Here is a 21,497-nt window from a genome sequence, read left to right on the forward strand (position 1 = left end):
GGCACGTAAATACTCAGTTTGATTTTTTTTATTTGAAACTTTAAGCTCTTGCATGCCAATAACAGTATGGAGTATGAATATGTAGCTGACATCTGAAGAGTCTAATTAAACATTTCAGAGCTCAGAAGTTTGCAGACAGATGGGGCGGTACCACAGGTGCTATGAAGATGTGATAATATCACCCACTTCCTTCTTGTTTTCTTTAGTAACTAGTGATTACATTAATGTCACTTTAAAGAAAACTTCATGAGGTCCATGTAGACTTAAGTTTTACCCTTCTATGGATAAAATGTTACAAAAGTAACATACACTTTTATAAAGAAGTAATGTGTCATTCAGTATTGAGTCTACCTAGCTACATATAAAAGCAACATTTGAAGATTATGACCAGCTCCTGGCAGTCTTCTATGGATCACTTCATCAATTCTTCGGTAGCATCATTGTTTACATAGAGTTTGGACTCCTCTTAGCTGAGACCCACATGTGTCCTGTGGGGCACTATGGATACAATGTCACCACTTCTTAGCAACTTCAAAAATGACTTTGTGCATTCACTTCTGTTTAATGAAGAGACACTTGTCTGATTAAATCTGAGAGTAGCATCATCTATGGTGTAACAGTAGATACATAGAAGGGGATTTGGTCCTACTATAATTTAGCTAAGCAATAGTAGTTTATTCCCACATGTGGCCTATAGCTCCTCAGACATCACTTTGATCAGGCTTATTTTTCCAGGTGTGGATTCCCTCATATCAGAGGGCTTCTCATAAAACCACAGAGACATTTATTAGCTGCATAACTGTGGTGCCACTACTGTTCATGGGGTCACATTTTGCCTGGCAGATTGTATTTTAGATTGAACATTTTCAGGAAAGTATAAGTTACAAAAATTAGCATACAAAATCACTGGTCTTTCTGATTACACATATACAAAGAATAAATCAGAGACCTAAACACATTCACTACACACACACACACACACACACACACACACACACACACACACACACACACACCTAGAAATAAAACTAGTAAAAAGAGAGACTGCTTTGAAGAAACAAACTGACGAAGACACTAGAAGATGGGAAGTTTTCCCATTCTCATGAACTGGAAGACATAATGTGAAATGGGCTGCCTACTGGAAATTAATCCACAGTCAATGTAATTTCATTCAGAATTTATAAGCCATTCTTGAAAGACATTGAAAAAAATCTTCATATAGAAACACAAAAAGGTAGCCAAAACAACCTTGAAAAGAAATACCATAGGAGGTATTATGCACTATACCTGATTAATTTCAGGTTATAATACATAGCCATAGTAATTAAAAAATAGCCTGGCACTGGTATACACACACACACACACACACACACACACACACACACACACACACACACACACAGACTCAATGTAATAGAATATAGACCTATATATATATGTCCATATAGATACATCTACCTGGTTTTTGACAAAGGCACCAAAAATATGCATTGAAGAGAAGACAAAATCATTTTAAATGGTGCGGAAAATCTGTATATAAGCTTGTAGAAGAACAAAACTGTATAAGTGGTCTTTACCCTGCATATAGTTTAAATAGATCAAGGACCTGAACATAAGACACAATATTTGAAAGAATCCATGTTAGTAAGGAGATACTCTTCAGCATACAGGCATAGGTAAGGGCTTGCTAAACAGAATTCTGGTAGCATAGAAAATAGTCAACTTCAATTATTAATCTAAATCAAGATCCATTCATCTTTTTGTGCCTATCCAAAATTGGATTTTTCCAGCTATTTTTACTTGTTTTTAGTTAAGTACTAATCTGGAATCTTCATTTATGTTACTTTGGAATGTCTTCTGCCTTGAAGAAAAATTCTTGGCTTATCAGCTAAATTTTCCTTAATTTTCATATTTGAGCAGCATAAAATTATTAGGGCACAATCCTGATAAATGTGTCTATTATTTGTGATAAATACCCAAAGTATCAGTTAGGTTTTTAACTGAAAATAGATTCTTCTCTCATACAATACGTCACAACCACAATTTCCCCTGTCTCCACTCCTCCCAGCTCTCACTGTTTCCCCTCTCTACTTCCCATCTGTTTCCTTTTCAGAAAAGAACAAAAGAACAGGCCTTCAAGAGACAACAACCAAACAGGACAAAAAAAGATACAGCAAGAAAGGTAAAAGCCCTCATATCCAGGCTGGACAAGCCAACCCAATAGTAGGAAAAGAGTCTCAAGAGCAGGTAAAGGAGTCAGAGACAGCCCTCCCCCCCCCCCTGCTGTTAGGAGTCTCACAAAACAACAAGCTAACATCCACAACATATTCACAGAGGACTTGGTGTGGACCCATTCAGGGTCTGTGAGGCCAGGCAAGTTCTGCTTTGTTGATTCAGTGGGCCATGTTCTCCTGGTGTCCTTGATTCCCTGTGACTCCTATAATCTTTTCAGCCCCTCTTCCATGAGTTGATCCGAGGGGAGGATCCCAATGAAGACATCCAATTTAGCCTCTCACTCTTCATAATGTCTGGCTCTGGACCTCTCCACCTGTTCTCATCTGCTGCTGAAGGAAGCATCTCTAACGATGACTGGACACCGATCTATGAGTACAGAATATCATAATGGATCATTTCCTTGAGTTGTTTTTCTGTCATGTTTGGTTCTACCCTAGGTCTCTGGGCTACCCAGCCTCCAGTTTCTTGCCATCCAGGAAGTGTGGGGCCCAAGCTCAGTTTCATGAGTGGGCCTAAAGTTAAAGCAAACATTGGTTGTCCACTATAACAGGATCTGGGCTCCTATTTCCCCAGCACATCTTGTAGGAAAGATTGTAAGTGGAGGATTTTGTGGATACAGAAAAAGAAACCTGACTTCCAACCCAGTTAGATAGATGTTTTTTTTAAAATTATGTTTTGTAATTAATTATTCTTATCAATTTTTCACATAAAACATTTTAGTATTGTTTCCCCTCCCCAACTCTTTTGAGGTCCTCTCCACCATCCTATCCAACAACTTCATGTTTTTTTTTCTTTCTTGTTGTAAGGTATCCACCAGAGAAGACTCACTGGACACAGGTATAAGCCAGTAGGAGTTTTTCGTAGCAGGCTGTAACTCTATTGTGTGTTCAGGTCTCAAGTTCAGTTCTGAGAATTTCTTAGAGTGGGCTTTCAAGCATAAAAACCATACCTTGGATTGACACACCTTCTTTAGCAAGACTAGTTAGCCAGAAACAGAACTACAGAAGCCAAAGAGAAAAGTTAGTATATTTACAAACTTCCCCAGAAACCTGGACTTTAATGGATTATATATGTGTTCTCATTTTTTTTTGCTGGTGTTGTTGCCTACATGCTGGGTTCCAGTGCCTGAATGGTACTTCTCACATGGTGTCAGTTGTTAAAATCTGAGGGCCTGTTATACTCTCACAAAATATGTAATCAAACAAAAACAGAAGATTCAAAATGAATACGAACCCAAACAAACTAAGAAGGAGGCAGAGACATTTTGTAAAGTTACAAAATGTTAGGAAGATGCTTCCATACGTGACTTGAGTTGTAGTATATTTTCACTACTAATTTGAGTTTCGTTTTCCTTGTAAACTCTAGAAACTAAAAAGTTAACATATTCTGAGAGAACAAGACTTGGTAGTAAATGTGCATCAAATTTATTCATATTAAAATAGTCAAATACAGTGAAATAAATCAGGGGTTTTATGACAATAGCCAAAGTGTATGAGACAATTTCAGAAGTCTTTATGTTAGTATAAAAGTTAAAAATTAGAAAAAGAACTAAAAAATAAGTTACACTATAAACTTAATTCATTTTATTGCCCAGATGACAATTAATTTCTCTTATTGCCACACTTAGAACTTTAAATTTTCTTCATGAATTTGAGGGATGAAATTATGAGAAACTGTATGGTAAGAAGATTCATATAATCATAATTCATACAATCAAAGCAGTTTTTACTTTTGGATTCAGAAATAAGTCTAAAAAGCTGTACATTATGTGATCAATAAAAAATAAATGACCATAACTGGTTCATCCTTCTCTAGAATATTACTTTTTAAATTGATCTTAGGAAAGACACTTAAAAAATAAATGTAATCCTCAGGTTGTCATGGTGGCATTTGGAGCTCTATCTCCCTTGTTATTAGGCAATTTCATTTTGATTGACATCTTAAATATATATAATTTAGGAAGTTTCTACTGTATTAGGGTTCAATATGATCCCTCAAAGGGCTCTTAATTTTAGATATACCTCTTTGTATTTCCTCCCTCATCATGTCCTTCCCTTACCCTCCTCATTTAATGTTTGAGGTTTAAAAAGCCCATGCCATTCCCAGTAAATCCCCTCTCTCCCTCTTCCTCACCCTCTCCCTCTCTCTCTCCCACTCCCTCCCCTCTGCTGGTCATCTTCTTAACCTGCAACCTCTCACCCTCTCCTCCAGTATGACTATCTACTGCTATGCTATCAGCCATGGTGGTCTTAGATTCACTCTAAAACTATAATCAAACCCCCAAGTTAAAGTGGGAAATTACCAATATGGAGCCAAGTAGAAATATAAGGGTATTTAATAGGGAAAAGCCTTACTTACATAGCGACCTAGCCAGCTGGTGTGGCAGCAGTCTGTACAGCAAGCCGAAAAGGAAAACCGAAAGTGACCAGCCACTGAAAATCTCTCTACGGCACCCTGACCACACCCTTGCAGGCTTGGGCAAACACACCTGTAGCCAGCCCCTAATTAGGCATGGCTACAGATTCCCCTACAATTCCCCTTTTAGTCTAAAAGAGTAATAAGACTTAACAGTGAAAAGTATCCAAAACTAACAATCATAAAGGTGAAATATAAGAAGACACACAATCTACTTATCCTAACTATCTATTTTAACTACCCTAAAGTCATCTGAAAGAGGTGTCCAAGCCTGAACACCTCCTTCCAATCCCAACCATAAACAATAGGAAGCTATCCGTAACTAGGTATATACACTATCCTAAGTGACAACAATGGGGCAAGGGGGCATAGTATCCCCCAAAATACTTCCTGCTGAAATGGGATGGCGATAGCCTTGTGGGTTCGCGTAGGAAGTAAATGTTTGTGTAGTGAAAGTCTTGAAAGGATTGTATCCAGTCCATGTTAGATGGGATTCACTTGATTGAAGATCTCGCCTGAAATCTTCAACTTGATTGAAGTTAGTACCCAAAGATCTGGTGGGAGTGTCAGTTGAAATGGAGCAAGTTGGATCCAGTGCAGTCGAGGAGGTGTGGCCCATTTTCTTTCTGGGGTGTCCAGGGATTGCTGTCAGGCAGGTCTTCATTGGCTGTGTGGGACTCAAACATAAACAGCAGAGAAATGTTTGCTTGTGTATGTACACATGGTGGGGAAGGCAACCATGGGAGCATAGCAATTATGAGAGGATGTACCTTGAAAGAAAGATCCAAGAAAAGACAAAGACAGTCCCCAAATTCTTCTTTTATTCTGTATTACATCAATTGGCTTCTTGATACAATACAGAAACACTAAAGTTTAGTTAAATAACATGCTTGGATTTCAGAGGAGGAAAGTCAAATCCACCTCCAAATCCAGCATTGATTTAATTGAATAGGGACTAGAAAAAGAAAAATAGAGTTCTCTGAGAGACATCTGTAAAATTTATCTTATGGCAGTTCCTTTTGTTTGATGGTTATAGCTACCCTCTCTTCTTAAGTATCTACCCATGCAGTGTCCTTTGCCTTCTGGAGATGAGTTTTCCTGTGAGGATAAGAGCAAAACACTTCCCTTTCCTTTGGGAGATTTCTATTTAGTTTATAAGATATACCTTAGTAGAATGCCTGTCATTTCTCCTCGTTGAGAGGTTTTTCCTTTTCAATTCGAATCTTGATCAACTTTGATGGTTTCCAAAGTTTTTCTTCTCTTGTGGAAACCAATGCAAAACCCCGACCACAACATAACACATGTCCTGGTTTCCATACAGAGGTTAGTACATCTTTGAAGTATACCGGCTGATTCAGTTCAGCCGTTTTTTCTCTGTAGTCACGTGTCTTTCTGCAGCTGTTTGTCCTTTTTCATTGGCATTAAGAAAGTTTAGTGTTAATAAAGCATTATGCAACCTATGTTTGGGGGGTTTAGTCTTCCAAGCTTGTTTGTTGAGCATCTCCTTAAGTGTTCTATTAGATCTCTCAACCACTGCTTGTCCTGTAGGATTGTGTGGTATACCGGTAACATGCTTTATGTTATAATATTTGAAAGATTGTTCCAATTTTGTGGAGACATATGCTGGAGCATTGTCAGTTTTTATTGTGCAGGTATACACATAACTACCATCACATCTACCAGGTGTGTAATAACAGAATCAGCCTTTTCAGAGTTAAAAGCAGTAGCCCATTGGAACCCTGAGAATGTGTCTATAGTATGATGCACATATTTCAAATTTCCAAAGTCTGCAAAGTGAAAGACATCCATCTGCCAAACCTCATTTCTCTGAATGCCGTTAGGATTACAATCTGCTGGCAATGGAGTTTGGTTATGAAAGGAACAAGTAGGACAGTTTCTCACTATCTCCTTGGCTTGTTGCCAAGTGATGGAGAAGTCCTTTTTCAAACCTTTACTATTTACATGATGTTTCTTATGAAATTCCGAGGCTTCTAGCACACTTCCAATTAATAAATGATCAATCTCATCATTGCCTTGTGCTAGTGGGCCTGGCAGACCCGTATGGGATGTGATATGTGTAATGTATATAGGATTACTTCTGTTTCTGATAGTTTCCTGTAATTGTAAAAACAATGAGGTTAATTCTGTAATAACAGGAACAAACTCTGCAATCTCAATGTGTAAGATGACTCTCTCTGCATATTGAGAATCAGTAACTATATTAAGAGGTCCTGTAAAATCCATAAGCACCATGAGAATTACATATAATTCTGCCTTCTGTAGAGATGTATATGGACTTTGAACTACTTTACTTACCTCACCTGCTTTATAACCTGCCTTACCTGATTTGTTGGCATCAGTGTAGAAGGTCAGAAATCCAGAAATGGGAGTTTGCCTTACTATACGTGGAAGAATCTTTTTTATGAATTTAATTCTGTCAGTATTGGGATAGTTGTTGCTAATTGTTCCCAAAAAGTCAGCAAGAGCTATTTGCCAATATTCATTATCCTTCCATAAGGAGGAAATTTCTTCACTAATTAAAGGTACTATAATTTCTGCTGGATCTTTTCCAGTCAGTTGACAAAGTCTTAATTTGCTCTTTAGAATCAAATCAGAAATCTTTTTTATATATGTCTTTAACTTTTTATTCTGTTTATGTGACAGAAATATCCATTCCAATATACTGTCTTCCCTTTGCATCAGAATTCCAGAAGGGTATTCTCTGGATGGCAAGATAACCAGAATACAGTCTAAATCAAGGTTTATCCGATCTATGTGTGCATCCAATATTCTGCTTTCTACCCATTGTAACTCTTTTTCTACCTCAGCAGATAATATTCTAGGACTATTTAGGTCCTTATCACCTTTAAGGGCCATTTTTAAATGCTTTAAGTCATGTCCTTCTAGACCAATAACTGTCTGTAATTGAGAAATTTCCCCCAATAATTTCTGAAGAGAATTAAGAGTTTGATAACGATCTCTCCTAATTTGTAGGTCTGATTCTTTGTAAGTCTATCTTGTAAATAGTTAATAAAATCTCCTCTCTGTAACTTTTCTGGGGCAATCTGTAACCCCCAATGAGGCATAACTTCCTTCACCATTTCAAACATACGTTCCAAAGTTTCCTTATTAGAATCTGATAAAAGAATGTCATCGATATAATAATACACAGGAGATCGTGAAAATTTCTTACAAATTATTTCCAAAGGTTGCTGTACAAAGTGCTGACACAAAGTAGGACTATTTAGCATTCCTTGTGGCAAAACTCTCCACTGATATCTCCTAACTGGCTGTTAATTATTAGAGTTGGTGCAGTAAATGCAAATTTTTCTCTATCATTTTCCTGTAACGGTATTGTGAAAAAAACAGTCTTTTAGATCAATGACTATGATAGGTCATCCTTTAGGTATTAAGGAAAGCAATGGCTTCCCAGGTTGCAGAGAGCCCATTGGTTGAATTACCTTATTTATGGCTCTCAGGTCTGTCAGCATTCTTCACTTTCCTGACTTCTTTTTCATAACAAATACAGGAGAATTCCAAGGACTGGTAGATTCCCCTATATGTCCAGCATCCAGCTGTCCTGTACTAACTTTTTTTAAAGCATCTAGCTTCTCAGAGGTCATAGACCATTGTCCTACCCAAACTGGGTCATCTGTAACCCACTTCAAATGCAGGGCCTTTGGCTCCTCTGAATGTCCATCATTTGTACCTAGTTTTGGTACAGATGGATGGTTGGTAACCATTTCTATAGCATCTTACCAGATCTTTTCTACTACCTAAGTTTGTACATAATTTGTATCTGACATTGGAGGAATATTAATCTGATTATTCCATTGCTGTAAGAGATCATGACCCCAGAGATTTATATCTATATCTGCCACGTATGGTTTCAGTATCTCTTTTTGTCCTTCTGGTCCAGTGCAGACTACCGAGTTAACACTGTCGAACTCTACATAGAGCTCCAATTCCTAAAAATTGTACATTTGCTTCTTTAAGAGGACCATTATGAGGCCAAGACTTTTGGGTAATAATAGTTACATCCGCCCCAGTGTCTACTAAGCCAGTAATAACTTTATTATTAATTTTCACTTTCAACTGAGGTCTTTTATCATTAATAGAAGTTTGTCAAAATATGCGTTTCTCATTTTGTCTATTCACATTTGATTCTTCATCACTATTCAAACTACCATCTAGAGCAGTATCTTTTTTCACAATAGGCAAAGAATTATCTATTCTTCCTGTGAGAGATTGTCTCCCACTGCTACTGGGAATGACCTGACCTTTCTTGAAGTGGGGGACTTCTTGAGTCCCCCCTTGAGGTACCCGGCCTTAATGGGTTTCCTTGCATGTCCCTGGTTGATCTACATTCATTGTTCCATTATCTGCCCTTACCACATCTTCTACACAATCCAGAAGGCAGTGGCCTTCCATATGAGACATTGTTAGAATTTTTTTGTCTACAATTTCTCTTAATATGTCCTATTTTACCACAGTTGAAATATCTAAGTTCCTGGCACCTTCATGGTCTCCAGAGGAAGGCTCTTTCTACCCAAGGTTCTGGTTCATAGTAGTAGTAACTTCTAACCTCTTGGTACCTATGTTGACTCTGTAAGGTGGTTCTCCTTCCCAAGCCCTTAAATTCTCACATCTAGAACTTTTAATTTCTTGTTGCCTTTTTAAACCTTTTGAAATGGCTTCTCCTACCCAAGCTGCAATGTCTTGCCCATGATAGTCAATGTTGGATGCATGCAAAACCCATTCGTCTAGTAGAGCTGATCTGATCTTTAAAGGCAAAAGTATTCTTTTGCATATTGGGTTTGCATTTTCATAATCTATTGTATATATAATTGACTGTCTTGTTTCTGGTTCTGTTACCTGTAATTCCCATTTCTCCATATATTTCAATCCTGTCTAACTGATAGGTAGTGACATGCTCTGCATTACAGACCTTTTATCAATATTGCCCAATGCTATTTGGACATTTATTTCATGTGACATTTTATTGCTGTGACTTCTGATCTTCTGTACTGAGACTGCAGCAGAATCACAATTAGTATATACCTAATATAAGATGATGTTTTATAAAAGATGATTTTAGAAACCAAGTACTCTCTACTTTTGTCTCAATAGTCCTTAGTTGCAGGCATGGAGAATGAGTAACTATGAATTAGGCACGGAGAACTGGTGATTCTACATCTTTATTTTACGGACATTTGCAGTTCATAAACTATGTGTCAGTATTTTTTATGCAAACCATAAAAAGACAAAATGAACATTAAAGCGACCAGGTCAGCTATCATACAAAATTTTACATCTACTTTATTCTTTTGTTATTTTTATTTTCTGTAACATAAATGTTAGGTTTAGGTTAATTATTTTTTTAAAAATAAGTGATTTGTTAGTGTGTATATTTCATTTACCATCATTACAGGAGGCAAATAAACATAACTGCCTCACTATCAGCAAGACCAATTTTGCTTATGTGTTAAGTTGATGACAATTAGATATTTCTATTGTTATTGTGAATTTCCCCTTTAAAATTAGCAGTTAATAGAATAAAAAATCAATTAGTTCAGTCAGCAACATAAAATTTAATTGTATGGGTCTGAAAATTCAGTGTACATTTATAAGAATGAGTGTCTAAATCATGTCCTTATCAACCCTTGAAGGAACAGAAGTAAGATATATTTTAAGTTCTACTAACTTCCTTATTTTATTTTTTTCAGAAATTTTACATGAGCACTCTATCTACATCACTCCTGCTACTCTCTTTGCCTCTAACTCCTTTATGCTCCCCTTCCTCCAAAAATTTATCATCTCCATTATCATTAAACACTTACACACATGTCTATTGTATCTATTTAGCATTGTTCATATGTGCACTTTCAGAACTAGCCATTTATGCCAGTGTACCCTGAAAATGCCTAATCTCATCCAGTACCTTCTTACATACATGCATTTTTGTCTTTACTATTGAATAACTTTACAGCAAATGCCAATGAAATATAAATCCTAAAATATCATATAGTTGAGATATCATTCAGATCTGTATACTCGTAACTTTTCAGAATTTAAATTGACCATTATTAAGCAGTACTTGACATTACACTTTTCTCAAGCTAACTTTCCATAATTGCACTGTAAAATAAAAAAAATGGCAACTACAGGAAGAGAAATAAACACTTTTTTATTTAAAGAGCATGCCATGTGTCAGAGAAAATACCCAATGGCCTTAGGAGGAAAGATGATTTTCAGTTTAGGAGGGCCATGTAACAAGACCCAGCAGCAAAGCATCATTATAGGAAACCTAGTTTTATTCTATTAAATATCACTAAATGTTCAGTAACAAAAATATTCTATGGCCAGAGATAATATATCAAATTTGACATTTTTATCATTTAAAAATGATTATATCTGGAAAATAAAGGGCATACATCTGATTTATACATATATGCTTAGAAATACTTGTGTTTCTCTGACCTTGGTGACTACTGAGAGCCATAGATAAGTAAATGAATTGGAACTGAAAAGGAACATTTAGTTGGGATATGAAGCACAGGAATGTAGGCACTTTCTTGAAGCTATCAGTTATGAGTAATTAGCCTCACATGAAGGTACAAATATAACTCGGGCTATCTCAAAGGAGCCTCTGAAGGTCTTTGGTGCAATGATGCAGAAACCTCCATGGTGAATAAGTACAGATGTTATAGTTAAAGCCTGAAGACAGGATTGTGTTCCTTCCTTACCACTGATTGCTATACTATCATGAGCATGTCACCCAATTTCTATGTATTATAACTCTATAGATGCAATTGACATACTCCTAATATTAGATCTGCTGTATTTCAGTGCATACATAAAGTACCTGAAAAGTCTATGTATAAGTATACATAATAGTTTATCTCAAATACATGTTTATATTTTAATAAGATATATAAATATAAACCTAAATGAGTTTCTATTATTTATTATTCAATATATATTATACCATACTATATATTTCTATATTTTCTGTACTTCATTGTTAAAGACAGCTCCTAGAAAATACTTTTTGCAGATTATACAGTATTCGTGTAAATCTGTAACATATATATATATATATATATATATATATATATATATATATATATGTTAAAAACCAGAGTTTTGCCCAGCGTTGGTGTCACACACCTTTAATCCTAGCACTCAGGAGGCAGAGGCAGGCTGATAACTGTGAGTTTGAGGCCAGACTGGTCTCCAGAGTAAGTGTCAGGATAGGCTCCAAAGCTGCACCGAAAAAACCTGTCTCGAAACCCCCCCCAAAAAAAAAAACAAAAACAAAATACCAGTGTTTTACCTTTATGAATTATTTAGAATTTCTTCACATTCAATTGATCTAACAATTGAATGATTTCCTTTGGTAATTGACCTAATTAATCAGAGGACTCCTGTCTGCTAATATCTCATTAACAGTAAATTTTGGAGAGTTTATTCTGTTATCTGGGAATTCAGTTGATGAATGTATATGTCAAAATGACATTTCTTTTAGCCTCTTAATTAAGTTGATACTCATTTTTAGTTCATATGCACAGTAGCTGTAACACTGCAGAAAAGGAGTATCAAATGCACTAATATAAAAAATTGATGTTTTTAATAACAGCTCCTTACTTTTCTCTAAGTTGAAGCAAAGAATATACTGATGTGTTTCCAAGACACTTGTTTGTCTCCTATTTCTAAATTTGTGTTAAATAAATCCTGAATTGCTCAGGTTTTCCAACGATACGTGTGTGTGTGTGTGTGTGTGTGTGTGTGTGTGTGTGTGTGTTTTGTGCAAATGTAGGCTTGATATATTGTTAAAAGTACAGAATGAAATAAGGACAGTATAGATCAGTGCCTTCATGTTTTCTCCCATGAATCATACGTATTAACCTGCTGTGGTATATTCTCATACACTGCTAATAAAAACAACATACCCAACATGTCCTAAGAACTTCCTCTCACTGAGATCTGCTGTCCTTTGGTGCAGACAAAAAAGAAAATTGCAACTGGACAAGAGAAGAATGTCACTGAAACAGAATTCTAGCAACAAGTAGTTGGAGGATGCAGAAAGGTTTTGAACATGACAGTGCTGAACTGATCTGAATTGCAGAGTCAGATTTGCTGTCTACCAGCTCCCACAATGGGCTGAGAGTGGAGCCTATCACCATGGGCTCAGAGTAGAACTTCCCACCACAGGCTGAGAGTAGACCCTCCCACCATAGGCTGATAGTGGAACCTAACACCATGGCCTATGAATGGAGAATGTTGTGCACTCTATTGTCTGTCTGGATTGACTTACACAGAAAAAAAATTCATATCAAAGTATGGTTATCACCAAGCTGCCTCAGAACATGGCATTTTTTTTCTGGATACCAGGTGTAATATTAAATATAACAGCTAGGAATTCAGCCCTGGTTCTGGTTTTTACAAGAGTGCCACTGAAGATCCTTGGAAAATTCGCTCTAACAGCATTTTTTTCTCATGTCATAAATGCCAATTTTCCATGGGATCCACAAAGAACGTCTAAATTTTTTGTCATCTAATGGGGAGTTGTAGAGCACTGGTTTGTCTATGAAAAACCCTGGGAAATTTTATGTTGGCATTTGCTCCATTTTGCAAGCTAATGCTGTATCTTTTGGATTAAAAAGCCACTAATGGACATTTGGGGCCAGATTAAGAATATATGGAAAGCATATGATGTAAACTGTTTTGTGAAGTTATATTCCCATGTAGATGTATTAATCAAGCAAAGAATAATGGGTTTCTTTCAAATGGGCAGTTACTCCTGGATCACTTCATAGCTGTTTGTACAGAAAAGGAAATTCCTCTTTTTATACTACAAGAGAGCTATGATCATAGCTTCTACTTCACTGCGACTTTCATTACTGACCACATCAGGCAACATACCAAATATCTGAATGTATGAAAAACTTCAGACAAGAGAATCTCATAGGGATTATAATGTTCAATAAAGAGAATTCTTGAGGAATTGTAAAATTTTGTATTTCCTCTTAAAAAAAAGCATATTTCTACAGCAGTTTCATCACTTTTCTGAATAAATACGTGAAGAGTATATGCATTGTAGATGCTTCCTAAAATATACACAAAGGAATTTAAGTGGAGTCACTGTATAATGGGGGAGTTAATTCCCCAAATAGACACCTGATAACATTAAGTAAAATCTTCAGTGTCAGGAATTAGCTACGTCTTATTAATTCATTGGCCAAACAGGTCCCATAGACCCCCAAAGATCACAGGAAATTGCCTAAGCAATTGGTTACTCTCAATCACCTAACTGTAAGGCCCTATGGCTAAAGACATGAATTACTTGTTCATTGAACATGGAGAAACCAAGGTAGTGCCCAACTAAAGCTTCATCACTACTGATTAGAGTTCATGGTGCTGGAAGATATTTTGCATACTAGCAGAAGAGAAAAATAATCATTCACATCACTCAGCTACAAACTGTGGCCTACAACAGAGGCCTGACTGCATGAAATACTGGCACAATAGTGACACAAGTGCTATAGAAATGACTAACCACTTCATGATTTGTATTTAAGGCTCAGTCCATGAGATGGAAACTATGCCTGACACTTCTAAAGTAGCCAAGAACTTAGATCATATATGCCATAGTTCCTTAAGGGAAACCTGCTATTATTCTGCTAAATTAGTAGCAATAAAATAACTCCTAATGATATTGCTATACTCACAGAATAGTTCATCAGTCAAGCCTTATCAGAGAAGCCTTGTTGTAGTAGGTGGTGATTAACACACACACACACACACACACACACACACACACACACACACACACACACACACACTCACACACCTGGACAATGGGCAGAGAATGAGAGATATTGAAGAACCCAGTACACCTGGGATGCTTTTGCCAAACTCTTCTACTCAAGATTCAGGGATCTGACTATCAGAAGTTGATGCAGAAAGGTTGTGAATGGCAAAGGTGGTGGTGGGTGCTTCAAGAAAACAGCGTCATCCAGATGCAAGAGGACTGACACACATAAGAATTCACAGAGACTGTGACAGCATGTTTAAGACCTACACAGGATCAAACCATAAACAAATCTCAGCAGGAAGTGAACACAAAGTCCAACTCATAACCAAGAAACTATTTCTGACTGACACCAGCCGGCAATGAGAAATGTCAGTTTTCTCCTATGGAATATCACTGGATGCATCAACCAGACTCCAGGGTGGGCCCCATTTCCAAATCGCTGGTCAATACAAAATATACTCCATTTCTTATGTGTTTGTGTGTTTGCACACACTCTTGTTTTAATTTTGTCTTATTACTCAGTTTGGTTTTGATTTACTTTTTTTTTTTTGAAGTGAGGAGGGAAAGAATATGATCAAAAACATTGTGTGAAAATATTAAATAAAGTATAAATTAATTTTAAAATACTAATGATATATATGTAAATAACAATTTGCTTAAGTTTGACAATAAAATTTTCAGTATGTGTTAACTAGATAACATACAAAACTAAACAAACCCAGCATATTCCCTATGGAATTTGACAAATGTTAATTAACAATCTATTCATACAATCTATTCATATACTTACTCTCTTTTATATAAACTAGTTTTTAATTTAAGATAACACTATTATGGTCATTTGAACAAATGAAATAACACATGAAAAGGTCTCACTATAATGTAGTAGTGTTCACTATGACAACTGGTGTTTGTGTACCTTTGTGAGTGTTTGTGGCTAATATGGTCTAGATAAAAATGTCATCCTCAAAATGATAAATTAGTCTAATTTAACTTTAAAAAAATTTAAAATGTTTCCCTCATTATTGTTCACTGGCTTTCAACTATTGTTATCTTTCTACTGTTTGAAAGAATTACTTCCATCTGCCATGTCCAGATATGTTGCTAATTAGTATGGCTGAAGTTCACAGAACTATTCAAGATAACTTGAGACAGAGTATTTCTTGTTGCAGCCTCTTTTCCAAATGTGATTGATGACACCTGTCTGTGTTACTTCACCGCATAGTCCTGAAAGGACTATAAGGATAAGAAAACTAAATCTTTTAAAAATAGTTTCACTAAATCAGGAAGAAAATGTTAAATATACTGCATGTTTTAAAGTTTCTATTGCTGTGAGGGGACACCATGACCATGGCAACTCTTTTAAAGGAAAGACATTTAATTGGGTGTCTTAGGGTTCAGAAGTTCAGCCTGTTATCCTCATGTGAGACATTGGGTGTGCGGTTCAGGCAGATTTGGTGCTGGAGAGGTAGCTGAGAGTTCTATATCTTGCACAGGCAAGAGGAAGTGATCTCTCTCACTTGGTAGAGCTTGAGCATAGAAGATATCAAAGCCCACCCTCACTGTGACACACTTCCTTCAAGGCCACACATCACATTAGTACCACTCCCTTTGGGGGCATTTTCTTTCAAACCACCACACTGCATAAGCATTTCCTACCTGCAGTGAAAAAAGTATCGTTCTAAAATAGTTACATTATTATATCACATTTTTGAGTTGCAGTTCTTCATTTGTTTACAGATGCAGAAAAACTAAATGTTATCATCCATATACAATACAGGATGTAGGCCTGCATTCAACACTCAAATGCTTATGGACAAAGTATCAGGAAATATATCAATAATTGTAATTGTGCTAGTCTTGACTGTCAACTTGATGGGATATGGAATCTCTGTGGGGACAAATCTATGATCATGTCAGTGAGATTTTCTGGCCTACATAATTGAGTTGGGTGGTATCTTTCTATGACATGGGGTAATGGATTTAATAAAAAGCAGAAAGTGAACTGAGTATAAACTCTCATCTCTGATTCTCAGTGGTAGAATCATTGTTACTTGCTGCTTATTGTTTCTTCTGCTATGATTTTCCTATTGTAAGATAGTACCACCAAATTATGAGTAATAATAAGTTTTTATTGTATGAAAATTAATGAATTATAAATTTAAAAATACTGCTGATATATAAATAACCAATTCATTTAAAGTTTGTCAATGAAATTTTTAAAGTGTGTTAACTAAATAACCTACAAAATAAAACAACAATATCCCACACTCCCGCACATTCCCTGAAGAATTTGGCAAATGAGAATGCTTAGGAGTTCTTTAGGTAAGTGATATTAGCTTGCTATAAATATCATCAGTAAAGAGAGTCAAGTGGTTAAGTATTTTAAGATAAGCTGATAATGGAGTAAAAGCAAAACAATGAATTGGGAAATGGAAAATAAATCCTCAGAGTACAAATAGTTTTGTATAAATTTTGATAATTGCTCAGATCTTCAAGTTCAGTGCTATGTGGAAGAAATTATAAGCTAATCTAACTCTTTGCTGGCAGTATCTTGTCAGGCATTTATAAACTCAAAATATGATTCATAATAGTCTCTCTGGTTTAATCTGTTGGTTTGACCCCTACAGTTGGAAGCAAAACAACAGTATTTGTCACTGCTCTGATTAATTTATTCATGAAACCAATAGCAGAGTTGCAGTAATATGTTATTAGTGTTCATTTCCTATTAATGATTGTTCCTAGTGTGATATTATTTCAACTAGAAACAAAAGGGGTTTCTTTAATCAAATGCTTAAGTGTTTATTACAGTCATTTAGAGAATTATTTTTAAAGGAAACTACTCTTGATATCATTCTATACATACAGAGTGAGATTTCATGTGAGGCAAAAAATATTTTATGTTTAAATTCTTTCATATGGCTCATATTCTACTGCAACAAAGGACAAATTAATGTCTTTATGAAGATATGGTAAATTATTTTATGTGGAGGGAACATAATTTGCAAGAACGATTTAAGATTAAAGATCTAGAGGAAATCCTCTGAATGATGGCAGGAGAGTATGGAGACACTTGTCAGATACTTCAGAGATGAGCTACACAGGTGATGTTTTACTAATCCAAATGTTAGAAAGTGATACAGGAGAATGGAGAGGAACACTGTTTCTATGCCATGAGTTCCAGTGGCTCCTTTATGGAAAAAAGAGCATTTGTATTAAAATTATTCTGAAGTAAAAGGTATATTCCAAGTTTGATATCTTATTAAATTTTGTTATACCTACCAAGTAAGTATATCTTATTTAAAACACTAAGAATTCTATTTTATCTTGTATTCTACATTAACTCTTCAAAAATGCAGTCCTCATATAGCAATTCTGGTTTACATTATGACTCAAAAATTACTTAAGAAATTGTAATATAATATAATATAATTATATTATTATTTTATTTATAATTTATTTTTATTTATAATTTATAAATATATTATTTATTTATTATATAATAATATAATAAAAATTATAATACAAAATTCTATTCTCAGTTTATTTTGACCATTCAGATTAAAAAGTACATACATACTGAATGTCTCCAGATTTGAGGGAAATTCATATAGAAGCAATCAAAATAAACTATCAAAAATAACCAATAAAAATTAGAATTATGCTGATGTTTATTTCTGAAACAGCAATAATAGATTGTGAACATTCCATAAAAAGATCAGAAGTAAATAAAAACAAAACAACAAGGTGGCATAAGTGAATAATTGAGAAACTCATATATGTTCATGTAAGAAATATGTCATCCATAGGAAATTAGATACTGCCATCTGTGACCACCTTGAGGAACTTGAAGCACATCATGGCAAGTGACATAAAGTAGGCTCAGAGAAGAAAACATACTTTGATCTGACTTACACATAAAATATAAAGCAGTCAGTGCATTGAAGCAGTAGCTATAGATGCAGTTATGTGGCTTGAAGAGCAGGGAGACAGGGATGCCAGCTCACACACTCCCTTTAGAGGAATAGGATCATATGTGCAACAAACCTCTTAAAGTTGAGGTTTGTAATTATATCAAGTAACAGAATGCAATGTTTTGAGTCATTTGTTAACTTTCAAAGAGTAACAAACTCAACGATAAAATATAAAACACACAGACCTGGAAGCCAACAAGCTACACAGTGCAGAAATAGAAACCACACTGGTGAAGTGTGAGCCTTGATGATTTCTGCTGTCAAATGCTCTGGCAGTGACGTTGGAGGGAAAATTATTTAAGGATATACATTTTTTTTTTATTTATTCCAGCAAGCAAACATGGTCCGTTTGGTTCAGATAAAAACATATAGTCCTCGTCATTTCTTCGCTTTTATTCTGGTTTACAAAAGGGAATGGGGATCCAATTTATTCAGAACACGTCTGCCATGTGCTGTCACTATGCCAGCTTCTTACTTGTAACCACTCAAGAGCGCTGATTTGTTCAAAGCAAGCTGTCAATATATTTATCTACTTGCTTGCTCGTTCCTTCCTACACATTACCCTATGTCATTCTGCTACTTGCAGGGAAATGTTATGCTTTTCTTGTTTAATGGTTATAGCTGCCTGTTTTTCTGCCTGTGTCTAGGGGCAAGTGTAGGGATGATGAAATGAAATGTTTGACAAGTTCTAAGTCAAAAGAGCAATGTTAATTCAGGCTAAGCCATCTTTGACAGAATGAGAGGCAGAAAAAAACTCATATAAACAGCCTTAGTTTTTACTTTTTTTAAAGAAACACTCACTGTGCTTCCTGCATTAAGACCATATGAATATTTATTAAAATAAATTTGGATACTACAATTTTGGTATTTCTAATACTTTGAGATAAAATATAATGGACAAGGAATATCTAATTGTCACAAATGTCTCCATTTTGTTAAGTGTATTTTCTATGATACGAAGACTAAATCTATATATTAATATAAGGAATAGTTTATTTTGCCTAAATGTGGCAAAAAATGCTATCATCACAATTAAGTAAATATGTTGTTACCAAAATGATTAACATCCATAGCTAAAGGTATATTTTTGTTCAGGAGATGTGGTTGTATCATGTCCATCCCCAAAAAGACATAAAGCTAATGATCATAAAATACTTAAAAGCTATAGATATCTACATGTACACAAACAGAAACGCACATAAATATGTGTACATATCCAAGAGTGACACAGTAGGATTATACAAGATGCTTGAATTTCATTACATATCATGATCTGGAGAATCACACTTGACTGGTTAAAGGAAATATAATGCCAGACTCATTAAGGAAGAAACCTTTGGAGTTGTCACTGTTATCGACAGGAATCCTTTCTGGAAATCTTTCATGGGAAACTACCAATACTCTCCTTGTAACATTGTTGCTGTTGAACAGACTAACTCAGATTACTTAAATTCAAAGTCATCCAAATAATTAGTATCCGACATAGCTTCTGTTAACAGAAGCTTATTTACTAGAATATCTGTATCTATATTGCCATTTCAAACATCAATTTTGTATTTAGCGAATTATGCACAAAATTCTAGGACATTATGTCCAACTTTGTAACAAATATAACATTAAATACAATTCTTTTTCTGAGGAAGTATGAATGAGGCTAGAGATTAAATTTGTTGCTTTTTAAGCTGTTGAAGAACATTGTTCTATTCTTGGAGTAAACTATTTTATGGGAGGCTGAGTTACAGGAAGAAGTAGAGCAGGCTAAATAATAAAGAATAATGGGAACATTGTGTGTAGAGAGAAATGACTTTTGTGGATGGATATGGAAACATGGTATCAAGAAGGAAAAGGGAAGAGAAGATCAATATGTATTAGTTAATGTCTGTTCCTTTTCTTTTAAGGAAAACTGGGCTCCCAATAACTTTCCACACACTACTCCATTGCTTCATTTTGAAAACTAACACGGAGAGCATGTTCTTGCTTGGTTTAGCCTAAGAGATCAAAGATCAAAAGAAGATCTATGCGTTAGATGACATATCTTGAACAACTCTCAAAATACATACCAATCTTTTAAGTGGTAGGTTGTGACAATAAGTCTTTACTCCAAGCTGCACGGGACCTTTTGCCACCTGGGTGCTTTCTGTCAGGCTGCCCAAGTTCCGCCAGCTGCCACGTTAAGGTCCCAAGTAACACAGAGAGACTTATATTAGGTACAAATGCTGCTTGGCCAATGACTAGGATTTCTTGTCTGCTAGCTCAGTCTTAATTATCATAAATCTATATATTTTATAACACTTATCTTACTGAGGATGCCTTCCGCTGGCTCCCTCTCATGCCAGCAGATCACATGGTGACTCCAGAGCAGAGACCAGGAGGAAGAGAGAAGGGAAAAGGGATGACTTCCTTCTTGTCCTTGCTTATGTATGAGTCTCCCTGCTTTGTCACTTCCTGCCTGGATCACCACTTATTTACGACATTTCTCAGAATCCTCCTTGACTCCTAGTCCTGCCTAACTTGCTGACTCTTTGGCCAAACAATACTTTATATATCATCCAATAAGACAAATATATACACAGAAGGACCTCCCCCAAGTAGGTTAAAAGACAAATAGCCTGTCAAACAAAACTGGTACCTATAGGAGTTAAAAATAAATGATAAAATACTGGGATGGTCTGAGTGGTAAAAAAAAAAAATGCAAAGTAGCATCTCATTTCAGAGCCTGAAGAGTCCAAAATACAGGGATAAATTGGCAAGTTTACAAACCCTAATGTTAGGTAAAAATTTATGACCTCCTTCCTCTGTTAGTTGGTTGTACATCTGGCTGTAATACAAGAAGCCAATTTAGATGTCCATGTCTTAAGATTACTGATGGATAGCCTTGTCTTGTTTGAGTAAAACATTGATCAGATTCAGTCTTTAGGGCTGCTGAGCACCTCATGCCAGTAAATACATTTACTGACATTGTTCTTAACAACATAAATATCCATTCTAAAAGTCAAGGGAGAAAGGAGTTTAAAAACATAAAGAAGAGGACCTCAGTAGGCTTATAAGAGGCCCCT

General features: G+C 35.7%; 1 pseudogene; it reads left to right on the forward strand.

Moving 5' to 3' along the window:
* Nucleotides 1-12,729: 12,729 nt before the first annotated feature.
* LOC113833529 lies at nt 12,730-13,594 on the forward strand (annotated as a pseudogene).
* Nucleotides 13,595-21,497: the final 7,903 nt, after the last annotated feature.

The sequence above is a fragment of the Cricetulus griseus genome, chromosome 2, assembly GCF_003668045.3.
Source record: "Cricetulus griseus strain 17A/GY chromosome 2, alternate assembly CriGri-PICRH-1.0, whole genome shotgun sequence".
NCBI classification, from domain to species: Eukaryota; Metazoa; Chordata; class Mammalia; order Rodentia; family Cricetidae; genus Cricetulus; species Cricetulus griseus.